This window comes from Hylobates moloch, unplaced genomic scaffold (genome assembly GCF_009828535.3).
Source record: "Hylobates moloch isolate HMO894 unplaced genomic scaffold, HMol_V3 SCAFFOLD_6, whole genome shotgun sequence".
Taxonomy (NCBI): Eukaryota; Metazoa; Chordata; class Mammalia; order Primates; family Hylobatidae; genus Hylobates; species Hylobates moloch.
The window spans coordinates 128,090,931-128,102,772 of record NW_026652281.1 but is presented as its reverse complement, the minus strand read 5'-3'; the positions used below and the strand labels follow the sequence as shown (position 1 = coordinate 128,102,772).

General features: G+C 45.5%; 1 long non-coding RNA gene across 1 annotated transcript in view; it reads left to right on the top strand.

Annotated features, from left to right (window-relative positions):
• The first annotated feature begins 330 nt into the window (after positions 1–330).
• LOC131383789 (uncharacterized) overlaps positions 331–11,842 on the top strand; it is an 84,101-nt gene continuing 72,589 nt past the window's right edge. Inside the window, exon 1 of the long non-coding RNA XR_009214068.1 lies at positions 331–545. This is a non-coding gene — a long non-coding RNA (uncharacterized LOC131383789). The remainder of the gene's footprint in view (positions 546–11,842) is intronic.

The window sequence follows — 11,842 nt, the reverse complement described above, 5'->3', positions numbered from 1 at the left end:
TAATTATTCGTTACATTAAAAAACAAAATCTCCATGGAACATTTATGATCAGGCCAGGCAGTTCTAGGGTTGGGCTGTCTAGGTATGATCCTGTCCACAGATGGAGAATGTGTTGGAATCAGTCTCAAATCTCTCTGACCACCAGAGTCAACTGGGAAGCCTTAAATACAGATTCCTGGACCCAACTTTGGAATCACTGCATTAGAATCTCTAGGGGCAGAAGCTGAGAATCTGTCTTCAGACACGTTCTAAAGGTTATTGTGAGGCAGTTGGCCTGGCTGTAGCCTTGGTAGTGTGAGTCCTAGGATTAAGTGCCTTCTAGAACTTTCTTCTGACCAAGAAATGCCTTGAGAAACCATGCCTTTACTATGATTAAAGGTAGTAACATCCCCCTGGGAATTTGGAAGATGTCTCTCAAGTTTTGCATTCTCTACGAAGTCTTCCCACCTCAAACCACAGCCTGTTGAAGTGGAGGGAACCACAGAGGCCAGGAAGTCTTTAGCTGAGTTAAAGCCTGGGAGCATATGAGCAATGGCTGACACACAGTAAGTGTTCAATACGTTTTATTCAGCCACCTCGTTTCACTGAAGCCTAGAGATGAGGAGCAATTTATCCAAGTTCCCATAACCAACTGATGGCAGGGAGGGAACCAGAATCCAGGTCTCTAGACTCAGTCTCAGGCCCTCTCCATGCTGTTCTGTTGTCTTTTGAGGCTCGTATTTATCCTAAAATATAAACATCTGTGTGCACATCAGTTTGTCAGAAATCCATTGTTCATTAGTATCAGTAGGCATCTAGTGACCCTCAAAATAGGCACCTAGCAACATGTTAACACCATGATAGATGCTAAAGAGTTGTCTAGAAGTCAAAGTCCCTGCCCTCAAAGGTGTTTCCAGCAGAGACCAGCAGGGTGAGGGAAGGGAAGGCACCTAGGGTCACACAAGTGCAGGCTGGCACCTGGCAGCGGGCATCTCTACATTTTACACCCTCTATGTCTCACTTTTCTCACCTTAATCCCAGTCCTGGTGGTCTGTTTCTTTGGGGGAGACAAGAAGGAGCCAGAGACCTGAGATGCTACCCTTGGATTGCTACGGAAAGTAGTAAAGTTACTTTCCTTCTCTGATCTCAGTTGTCCACCTATTAAACAAGGATCTTTGACAGTCTCTCAGTGATGGTGTCTGTGGCTCTTCATTCCTAAGGGTATAAGGAAAGCCTGAGCCATACAAAACAGGAGTATGAAACTGATGACATGGACAGTGGGGTGGGGAGGCTTGGGGAGTCTGCCCTGGCATTAAGAAGGGCCTTCATGCTGCAGTCAGCTTTCAAAGGAGGTCTAACCATTGGCACAAAGAGCATGGCAGTGAAAACAATGAGAACGAAAACAATACTTCCCAATCTTTTCATCAGCAGCCTTTTAAATACATTTGGTTGACTTGTTCTCAAGGACCCTATGTTTTGAAATATATCGTTCTCCACCAGGCTGCTTCTGATTGCCCTCAGGTTAAAGTCTAAATTTCTTAGCACTTCAGACAGTGCCCTCAAAATCCATCTGCTTCTTCATCTTTTGCCACACTCTCCATATTCTCTCTGCCTCTGCTATATTGTACATTTTTCCATTCTTGCAGTTTGCCATTCTCCCTCACTTCCAGGTTTCATCTCTGCTGTTCCCTCTGCTTAGAACAGAGGTTGTCTCCCTTTAGCTGGTTCTATCCTACTAATTTTTCATGTCTCCACTAACGTCACATCTTAAGACAGGAGTTTTGTGATGGTCCCCTTGTTTTCCTATAGTTCCTAGAGTATTTGATACTTTCTACATTGACCCTTTGTTGTACTTTATCATGATTTCTTGTTTGTCTGTTTTCTGCACTAAACTATAAGATCCAAAAAGGCACCAGCACCAGCACAGAGCTTAATACATAGTAGTTGCTTGATACATATCTATCAAATACATTAATGTCAAGTAAAACAATATTTGGCATATAGAATAAGGAGAGCTTCAAGTCAGCAAGTTGTAACCATGTAGAGCCTGCAAGACTGGTCTGATTTCATCTTCTAGGAAGATTCAAGACGTGCAGGTTATGCTGAGTAGGCTTGTCAGAGGAGAGTAGATGATTTGCATTGGGCAAAATGGGAAGGGAGGGATGGAAAGAGAAGCTGTAGAAGAATCATAAGCTAGTTTTGCTTCCAGTCTGAGAACACGTCTTCCGCATTCCAGACAAGTGAGCACTCGGAACCTCTTCATCCTATTTGTTAGAGACCTCTACAGGGAGCTCACTACTTACCTACTTGGTAGGTGAACAGAGACCGAAGATGACTTAAAAGGAGGTTTTACAAAAAGTGCTGATGCACTGTGTCTTCAAGGAAGATAGAACACAAGTTAATAAACTCAATGGATTGTAAAAAGTTAAAACAACAAAAGCCAGCCTTATTATTGATTAGTAAACATTTCAGGTTCTGAAATCAAAGATGGGATCAGCCACCCTAACTGATGAGCCTAGGTGGAAGCAGAAGTGAGGCCCAGCCTGCGTCACTTCAGTGCCAACTTCAAACAGTAGCCCTTGTTTTGCAGTCAAGAGAAATTGCAGAACCGAGCTGGGGCCCTGGAGCTGCCAGTTTCCTAAATAATTGGCAAATTTGATCTCAGGGCCAGCCAGAAGACAGGGAGTTCATCAAGAGGAGAGGTGGTTGGCTGTAGTTTTTGCTTGTGAAACTAGTGCCTTCCAAACTCTGGGCTGCAGTTTCCTCATTTATGGAACGAGGTGTTAGACAAATTGATCTCAAAGGGCCAAGCTTTAGCATAAAGAGAGTAGCAGCCAGCATTCATTCAATAGCCTATCTATACCAGTTGCTGCCTTAGATTAATTAATCTCTGCAACCTCATGAGGTAGCCAACATTATTATCCCCATTTTGCAAATGAAGAAACTAATACATAGAGAGGTTAAGCAACTTTGCTTGAGGTTATGCAGTTGGTAAGTCACAGAACCAGGATTCTGACCCACACATACTATTCTGCTGTGAACAGGTCTCTGTAAACCTACCCCACCCCCGTGCCAGCCAAAGTCAGAGGAGGCTGAGAAGCTGAAGAAAGAAGCTGACATACCCAGTTTCTCAGAAAGAAACATTTATTAGGGACTTAAAAACAGAAGCCACAGAAGTCTTAGGTGGCTGTGAAGTGAGATAGTGGATCCCCAAGCTATTACCCCTCCTCAGCCCAGAGCTTATATAGCATAGGGAAGGGATGATTTCTCTATTGAAGGGATGTGTAGGCCAACTAAAGTGTGATAATATTAAGGTTGTTTTCACCTAAGGGGAATATTTATGTTAAGGACATGCTCTTACACAAGGAAAAGTAGATAAACTGAAAATCTTAGTGGCTTTCCTGGAACTGGAGTTAATCGGAAATCAACATGGTTGAATCAGCATCCTACACAGAGTGTCTTTAGCCTCCGCATACACTGTCTCCAGAACCCTTGCCATTAACCTCTAAGCCAATATAGCAGGCAGGCCATAGGCGTGTGTGGCTATTGCATGCTTGGAGTGGGGCTAGTACAAACTGATCTGTGCTGTGAGTATAAAACACACAGTGTTTTCTGAAGACTTAGTGTGATAAAAGAACATAAAATATCTCAATTTTAATAAAATTACATATGGAAATATTTTAAATATATTTTTAATATAGTGGGTTAGCTGAGCATAGTGGCTCACGCCTGTAATCCCAACACTTTGGGAGGCTGAGGTAAGAGGATGGCTTGAGCCCAGGAGTTTGAGACCAGCCTGGGCCACATAGTGAGACCACATCTCTACAAAAATTTTAAAAATTAGCTGGGCAAATCACTGGAGCCCAGGAGACTGAGGCTGCAGTGCAGTGGTGATTGTACCACTGCACTCCAGCCTGGGTGACAGAGTGAGACTCTGTCTCAAAAATAAAAATAAAAGAATAATAATATATTGAGTTAAGGAAAACATATGCTTAAAATTAATTTTGCCTGTTTCTTTTTGCTTTTTAAAATATAGCCACTTGAAAATGTAAAATTACATGTGACTCACATTAGATATCTGTTGGATAGCACTGGTTTAAGCTGTATACTCTTAAGGGATTGGCACAGGATTATGACTGACTCTGTGAAATCTAGGCTTATCTCCTGTTGGGGGTACCCAGATCACCTCTAGGTTCAGTGATTTGCTAGGAGGACTCACAGAACTCAGCATATAATTACACTGACACTATGATTTATTACAGCACAAGGTTACAAAATCAGCAAAGGGAAAAGGTGCATGGGACAAAGTCTGGAGGAAAACAGCCACGAGATTCCAAGAATCATCCCCCAGCTGAATTAAGCACACAGGATGTGCTTAATTCCTTTGTCAATGAACTGTAACAGCATGTGTAAGATGTTGTTTACCAGGGAAGTTCACCGGAGACTCAATGCCAGGGTTTTTGTTAGGGGCTGGTCACACAGGCATCCTTGGCTAAGCACATACCAGAATTCTAAACTCCCAGAGGAAAAGTAGGCAGTCAACAGAAACTGCATTGTTTGTACAGTTTAGGCATAATGAGCTACTCTTATTAGTTTGGGGAATGGTGGAAATCCTTCTGAAATAGAAGTTCCCAAGAGCTGACCATAGGCCGAGCGTAGCGGTCTTTCTAAGGATCACGGTCTCGGGCCTGTACTACTAACAATTTGCTACAGATTTCCAAATTAAGCCTCAACAGGACCTGGCCTGGAAAATACTAGGTTTGTTGGGCTTACCTGAAATGGAGTTGTCCTAATCCATTTGGGCTCCTGTAATAAAATTCTATAAACTGGGTGGCATGTAAATAACAGATTTATTTCTGACAGTTCTTAGGCTGGGAAGTCCAAGATCAAGGATTTGGGATCAGCTGAGGACCTACTTCCTCATACATGGCTGTCTTCTCACTGTACCCTCACATGGTAGATGGGGTGAGGGGCCTTTCTTGGGCCTTTTTTATAAGGGCATTTATTCCATTCATGAGTGCTCCACCTTTATGACCTAATCACCTCCCAAGTTCCCACCTCCTAATAGCATCACTTGGGGGGTTAAGATGTCAATATAGCCGAGCGCAGTGTGGCTCACGCCTGTAATCCCAGTACTTTAGGAGGGCAAGGTGGGCGGATCAGGAGGTCAGGAGTTCGAGGCCAGCCTGACCAACATGGTGAAACCCCAGCTCTACTAAAAATACAAAAATTAGCCGGGCATGGTGGCGTGCGCCTATAATCCCAGCTACTCAGGAGGCTGAGGCAGGAGAACTGCTTGAAGCCAGGAGTTGCAGGTTGCAGTGAGCTGAGATCGTGCCACTGCACTCCAGCCTGGACGACAGAGTGAGACTCTCAAAAACAAAAAAAAAAGAAGTCAATATCGGAATATGGGGGAGGGGGAACACTCAGACCATAGCAGGAGTTAATGACTCCCTCTGCCTGCAAAGCCCACTTAGAGGGAGAGTTATAAAAAGAAGAATCCCTAGAGACTAGCTCATTCTCCCCTCTCATGGGAGAGGCTAAGGCTTCAAGAGACTGAATGATTGGTCCAGGGTCCCAAAGCAAATACAAGCACCTATGAGAATCACATTTATCTATGCTAGATATAGTTCCAAGCTTTCAGCCAAAATTTCCCTTCCCTCCTCTTGGATTTATATGCTTCTGGAACATAAAGCACATACCCTTTGCTCTATTTCTTAGTGATAAGGTGCCCTACCTATGTCTCTGCTAGCCCCTCTCCACCTACTCTCCATACTTTCTTTTTTTTTTTTTTTTGCGACAGAGTCTCGCACTGTCTCCCAGGCTGGAGTGCAATGGCGTGATCTCAGCTCACTGCAACCTCCGCCTCCCAGGTTCAAGTGATTCTCCTGCCTCAGCCCTTTGAGTAGCTGGGATTACAGGCACCCACCACCATGCCCAGCTAACTTTTTGTATTTTTAGTAGAGACGGGGTTTCACCATGTTGGCCAGGCTGGTCTCGAACTCCTGACTTCGTGGTTCGCCTGCCTCGGCCTCCCAAAGTGCTGGGATTACAGGCGTGAGCCACTGCGCCCGGCCACTCTCCATACTTTCTAGGTTATTGTTCAGCTGGGAGACTATACTGCTGTAGTAGCAATAACAATCTTCATAAACAGTCACTAAGTAATAAGCAACCCACATCCTACTTCCTGTGGGCTACCTACCAATGCACAAACCATTGAGGACTGGAGGGAACTAATGAGTTCTAGAGTAGAACTACCAGAGGGGCTGCCTCTCTTCGCCCAGCCTGACCACAGCTAACAAATGCCAGGTCATGTTCAAATCATTCTTAGCCCTTTCCCAACTCAGAAGGTTCATGTCAAGGGGACTTGTGAGCTATACTTCAGAAAGTTCTGACTCCGGAGTTCTGACCCTGTCTCAGTATGTGCTATAGACTAGTTCCTTCTCTCCAAGCTTTGGATTGCCCCCAACTGTGAAATAAGGAAATTAAAAGTCTAGGGTTTTGTCTGTCCCAGTCAATCTGCGGGTGGACAGTTTCTCGTGAGTTGACCCCAGGCGGGGAGTCCTTGAGGACAAATGGGGTGGTACTCTGCACGGTCTGCCCAGGAACAATTGGGTTAGGGGGGAAGGTGGATGATGGGCAAATCATGTGTCTACTTTTTTTGTGGCTATGGCTACTGTTTACCTCAAATGGTTATTTTGAGTTTGAAATGAGCTAGAACACTTAATTCAGAGTCTGCAGATTACCACCCCTACCCCATCCCCTGCAAGAGGGAGGGGTTGAATCTGATGTCTCTGGTCCCTTTCTTTGGACATGCCTTGCCACCACCTGGCTGGGTAACTTCAGCTGAAGTAGGTTCACCTCTCTGAGGCATGACCTTCCCCAGCTGTTGAATGGGGGTCAATAATTTCTGCCCAGTCTGCCTGGTAAGGCTTATAGGAGGCCTGATACAGTGTAGAGCTGAAAGCCACTAGAGTGGACTCCAGAAGGGACTGAGGAATTGTTACATTCTTTTCCTTCCAATTTATCAATTTATTCTTTGTCTCCAAAGCCATGTCTTGTAGATGCCTTTGTCTCGTATTACTGAGCTTTTTTTTTTTGAGACAGAGTTTTACTCTTTTCGCCCAGGCTGGAGTGCGGTGGTGCGATCTCGGCTCACTGCAACCTCCACCTCGTGGGTTCAAGTGATTCTCCTGCCTCAGCCTCCTGAGTAGCTGGAATTACAGGCACCTGCCACCACACCCAGCTAATTTTTTGTATTTTTAATAGAGATGGGGTTTCACCATGTTAGCCAGGCTGGTCTTGAACTCCTGACCTCAGGTGATCTGCCCACCTTGGCCTCCCAAAGTGCTGGGATTACAGGCATGAGCCACTGCGCCCAGCCCATTACTGAGCTCTTAAATGTACTAAACTTAGTGTCAGTTAATTCAACAGGTGTTCCTTAAGCACCTACTCTGTGCTATGCATTGCAGCAACTGCTGAGGATTCAGGATTCAGAGTGAATAAGACAGGACTCCTGCCCTTGAAGCGCTTACAGTCTGGTGGGGAAAGGACAGCCAATCAACACGGCTGCACAGGTGATGGATGCTGTCATAAGGGAAGGTGGCACAGAGGGATTCCTAGCCCAGATCAGTGGCAGCAGGGCCAGCTTCCAGTGGGAGTGGCGAGTAAGCTGGGAAAGAGCAGGAGGGGTTAGTTGGGTGAGAAAGAGGGAAAAAGAGGAAGAGGTAGGGACAAAGAGAAAGAGTGATTGGGGCTGAGAGAACCACTGGATCAAAGGCTGGTTGGCCTCTTCCAGCCTTGATACTCCATGTCCTGTGTGGCTGGAATGGAAAGTTCAAGGTGAAAAGTGACAGGAGATAAGGCTGGAGAAGCACAGAAGGGCAGGTGGAGATGAGCTTTTTCAGCCTTGGACTTTGTCCTGAGGACAATAGAAGAAGCCCCCTACCCCGTCACTTTGTTTCATTATTCTTTTATTGCCTATTGTGATTTTAGATGATCTCATTCATTTTTAAAATCTACCTATTTATGGCCTGTCCCATTTTCCTCCCAATTAGAATGTAAGCAACATGAGGTCAGAGACCACATGTGTCTTATTTTCTCTGCTATAACCTCAGCCCCTAGGAGAATACCAGGCACGTAGAGAGTACTCAATAAATAGTTGAATAATGAATAATGAATGAATGAATGAATGAATGAGAAAAAGGAAGGACAGAAAAAGATTCTCAAGTGTCCCTTAAGCCTTGTCCTTTGTCTTCATTAGGAACAAGCCTCTGCCTCCCCAGCCCTGATAGGGGAGGGAAGCGGCTTAGAAAATTTTGTCTCTTCCCTTCAGGAGGTGAAGTGCAGGTGAGGGTGGGAGATGAGCTGGGAAGAAGAGTCTGGAGAGCTGGCTCTGCAGCTGAATGCCTGACTGAGTGCTGGACATCAAGCCCCTTTTTAAAGGGGTCTGTGGTCCATGGGAAATAGCCTGGCCCTCACACTGGACCCCTATAAATACTGTAAGGCACTTGGGGCAGAATTTGTTTTTGCTCTACTTCTCGGTCTTTGGTGTATCACTCTCATAGGCATTATCATACCAGAAATGTCCTTCGAGCTGATCTAGTACCTTGCTCCTCAGAGAGTGATCCTTAGCTCTGCAGCACCGGCATGGCCTGGGAGCTTGTCAGATAGTCAGAATCTCAGGCTCTTTCCCAGACCTACTGAGAATCAGAATCTACATTCGAACAAGATCATCAGGTGACTCAGAACCTCATTCAAGTTTGAGAAGCATTAATCTAGTTCAACCTTTCATATACAGCTGGGGAAACTGAGGCCCAGAGAGGCGAAGCAATTAGCCTAGTGAATCAATAACGCAGATGATGCTGGAACACAGGGTCCCCTCTTCTCTTTCCAGAGCTTATTTTTCTCAGCTCCTTAAATCAAAGATGAAACAAGGTTTGTTCTGACTGAGCTCCAGACTGACCAGAGTTTAAAGTTGGAAATGCCTCTGCAGCTACCAGAACTCTGGCTTTGTGGCCGCATTATTTTCTGGACTCCACAGACATTCCCACTGCTGCCTACCCTACTCACTAATTCTGATCTTTGCCTGCCTGATCTGATAGGGCATGTGGGTTCTAGTTGGCTTTGCTGTCTACTAATTAGCTATTGATTTGGGTAAGCAATTCTCTTTAGGTCTTGGTTTCTCCATCTGCAATATGAGAATAATAATAATCCTACCTCATAGGATTATTGCGAGGATTACATGAGAAAATTCTTTAAACCCATCTAGTGGTAGTAACTAAAAGGATGTTGCAGGCTTTGTATGTTTCAGGGACTGTGCCGAAGGCTGCAAATGCATTATATTTGATTCCCACCACATCCATTTTACAGATGAGGATACAAAGTCATAGAAAGGCTAAGTGGGGCCGGGAGCGGTGGCTCACGCCTATGATCCCAGCACTTTGGAAGGTCGAGGCAGGTGGATCACCTGATGTCAGGAGTTCGAGACCAGCCTGGCCAACATGGTGAAACCCCGTCTCTACTAAAAATACAAAAATTAGCCGGGTGTGGTGGCGTGCACCTGTAATCCCAGCTATTCAGGAGGCTGAGGCAGGAGAATCGCTTGAACCTAGGAGGCGGAGGTTGCAGTGAGCCGAGATCGTGCCATTGCACTCCAGCCTGGGCAACAAGAGCGAAACTCCGTCTTAAAAAAAAAAAAGAAAGAAAAGAAAGGCTAAGTGATGGTCTACCTCACACGCTTGCTTGTGACCGCTTTGCCGTGTTGCCCATTTGCAGAGCATTTTAGAGAGGATACAACCTCCCTCCACTTCCCTTTCCTAACCTGGTCCCCAGGATAGGTCTATGGGGTAGGCACTATTGCCTCATGCTTCACATGAAAATTTGAGGATCAGAGAGAGGATTTGCCCGAGGTCACAGAGCTTGTACATGGCAGAGCTGGGTAATGAAATGGGCTTTTTGATGCCCCATCAGTAGCTCTCCACCATAGTACCTCACATGCAATAAGTGACTACACATGATATAGTTGGAAACATAATCCACATAGATGTAAGACATTATTTTTAACCATTTCCCCCTCTCGTTCCTCCTTCTTTAACAAGATATCTCCTATTCTGAAGCCCCTTTGAAGCTGTTGCTACATGGAGGCATTCATTCCTTTGTCCAATCTGTTTCTCTTCAAATTCTCCCTCTCACCACCACCCCCCTCCTTTGATGGTGGTGTGGGAAGAGTAGCATTGAGCTGGGAATTAGAATATCTGGGTCTTTGTCTCTCAGCCTTTAACCCTTCACTGGGCTATTGTCCAGTGTGGACTAGATAATCTGAAACATCTTCTGATTTAAGCCCATCTGTGCTCCCGCTGATACTGACACCTTGCATGGGCAGGGCTGTAGACTCTCCAGGGCAGAGAGTATCTGTCATGCCTGCCAGGTCCATTGTACCCTCCTAATGCTGCAGTTCTCCAAGCAGATTTATAGTCTCTCTCATGTTTAATCCTCATTCTTAGAACCACACCTCTGGCCTTCCTCTGGCCCTGGTTCAGCATAGATTGCTAAAGCCGGCCTCACTCTGAAGAAATACAATTTTCAACTTGACATTCGGTGGTTATGGAACCATGACTCCTACGGAAGTCTGTGATTTCAAAGCCCTGTGCAGTATTTTACACATGTAGAAACTGAGGTTTACAGAGCCGAAGTGACTTGTCCAAGGGTTGCCGTGAGCGATGAAGCTAAAAACTGTAATGCAGGTTTTCTGACCCACATTTCAGTGCTCTTCCTTATGTCCCTCCAGTTTTTTTTTCATTCATTTTCCATGTTTATTTATTGAGCGCTGACTCTAGACAGGCCTTGGGTGGGGCACTAAGCATGTGGTAGTGAATACAACAGATATGGTTCCTGCTGTCATTGGGGGGAAAACTGTATTAAACCTTATGCTTCTTACACTATATTAAGTTGACAAATTCACATAGACTGTAAACTTCACATTTTTGGAGGGGAAAAGTTTTTTCACCTTACCTGGTTTCTTGCTTCTCCTACCACTTTCTGTTTGTTCATGCTCCTCCCATTCAAGTCAGGCCCTGGCTAAAGTCTGGGGAGGTCAGGCCCAGCAGCCAGAAGTGTCACCCCAGGCTCTAAGCCCTCCTCCCCTGTCTGTTCTGAAAGTAGCCACTGCTTCTCCCATTGACAGTGGGGACAGATAACACAGAGGCAGGGCCCCTGGAAGAAAGATTTCCTACACAGGGTCTGGTCTCTCATCATGGCTTGTGGGTCAGGGTGGAAAGGGCTGGAAAGGTGACTGGGACCCAGGCTGATTCATTAGTGTTATCACTTGGCCAGCCCCGTCAGACAAATACAAGATCTGCTTGGCCAGCCCAGTGAGACAAATACAAGACCCTTATTTATTGAGGCTCAAGCCTCAAACTAGGCTCTGGGAAACATGAAAAGAGTGTTGCATGAGAACCCTGATTTTGGCATCAGAAAAACCGGGATTCAAAGCCCAGCTCTGCCCCTTTGTAATTGTTGCAGCTTGGGCAAGGCATGGTTCTTCATTTGTCAAGGGGATTTTGAATGGAGTAAGTAATGCATGTGAAAGCATCTGGTGCAGTGATTGGGATATAGTCCCTCCTCATTACATGGTTATAATTATTAAAGATGCCAGTGGTCACATCAGTGCTTTAGTTATGGGGTAAGTGCCTGAACTAAGAATCCTTGAGGTCATGGAGCCTGGGAATCTGACTTCTGATGGTAGCATCCCACCAGCCCTCTGGCAGCCCATCCCACTGTCCCCTTAAAGTGCCTCCCTTGCCATCAATGTACCACCTGCAATTCTGTAACTCGTCAAAAGCTCTATGGTCCCAGATAAGTC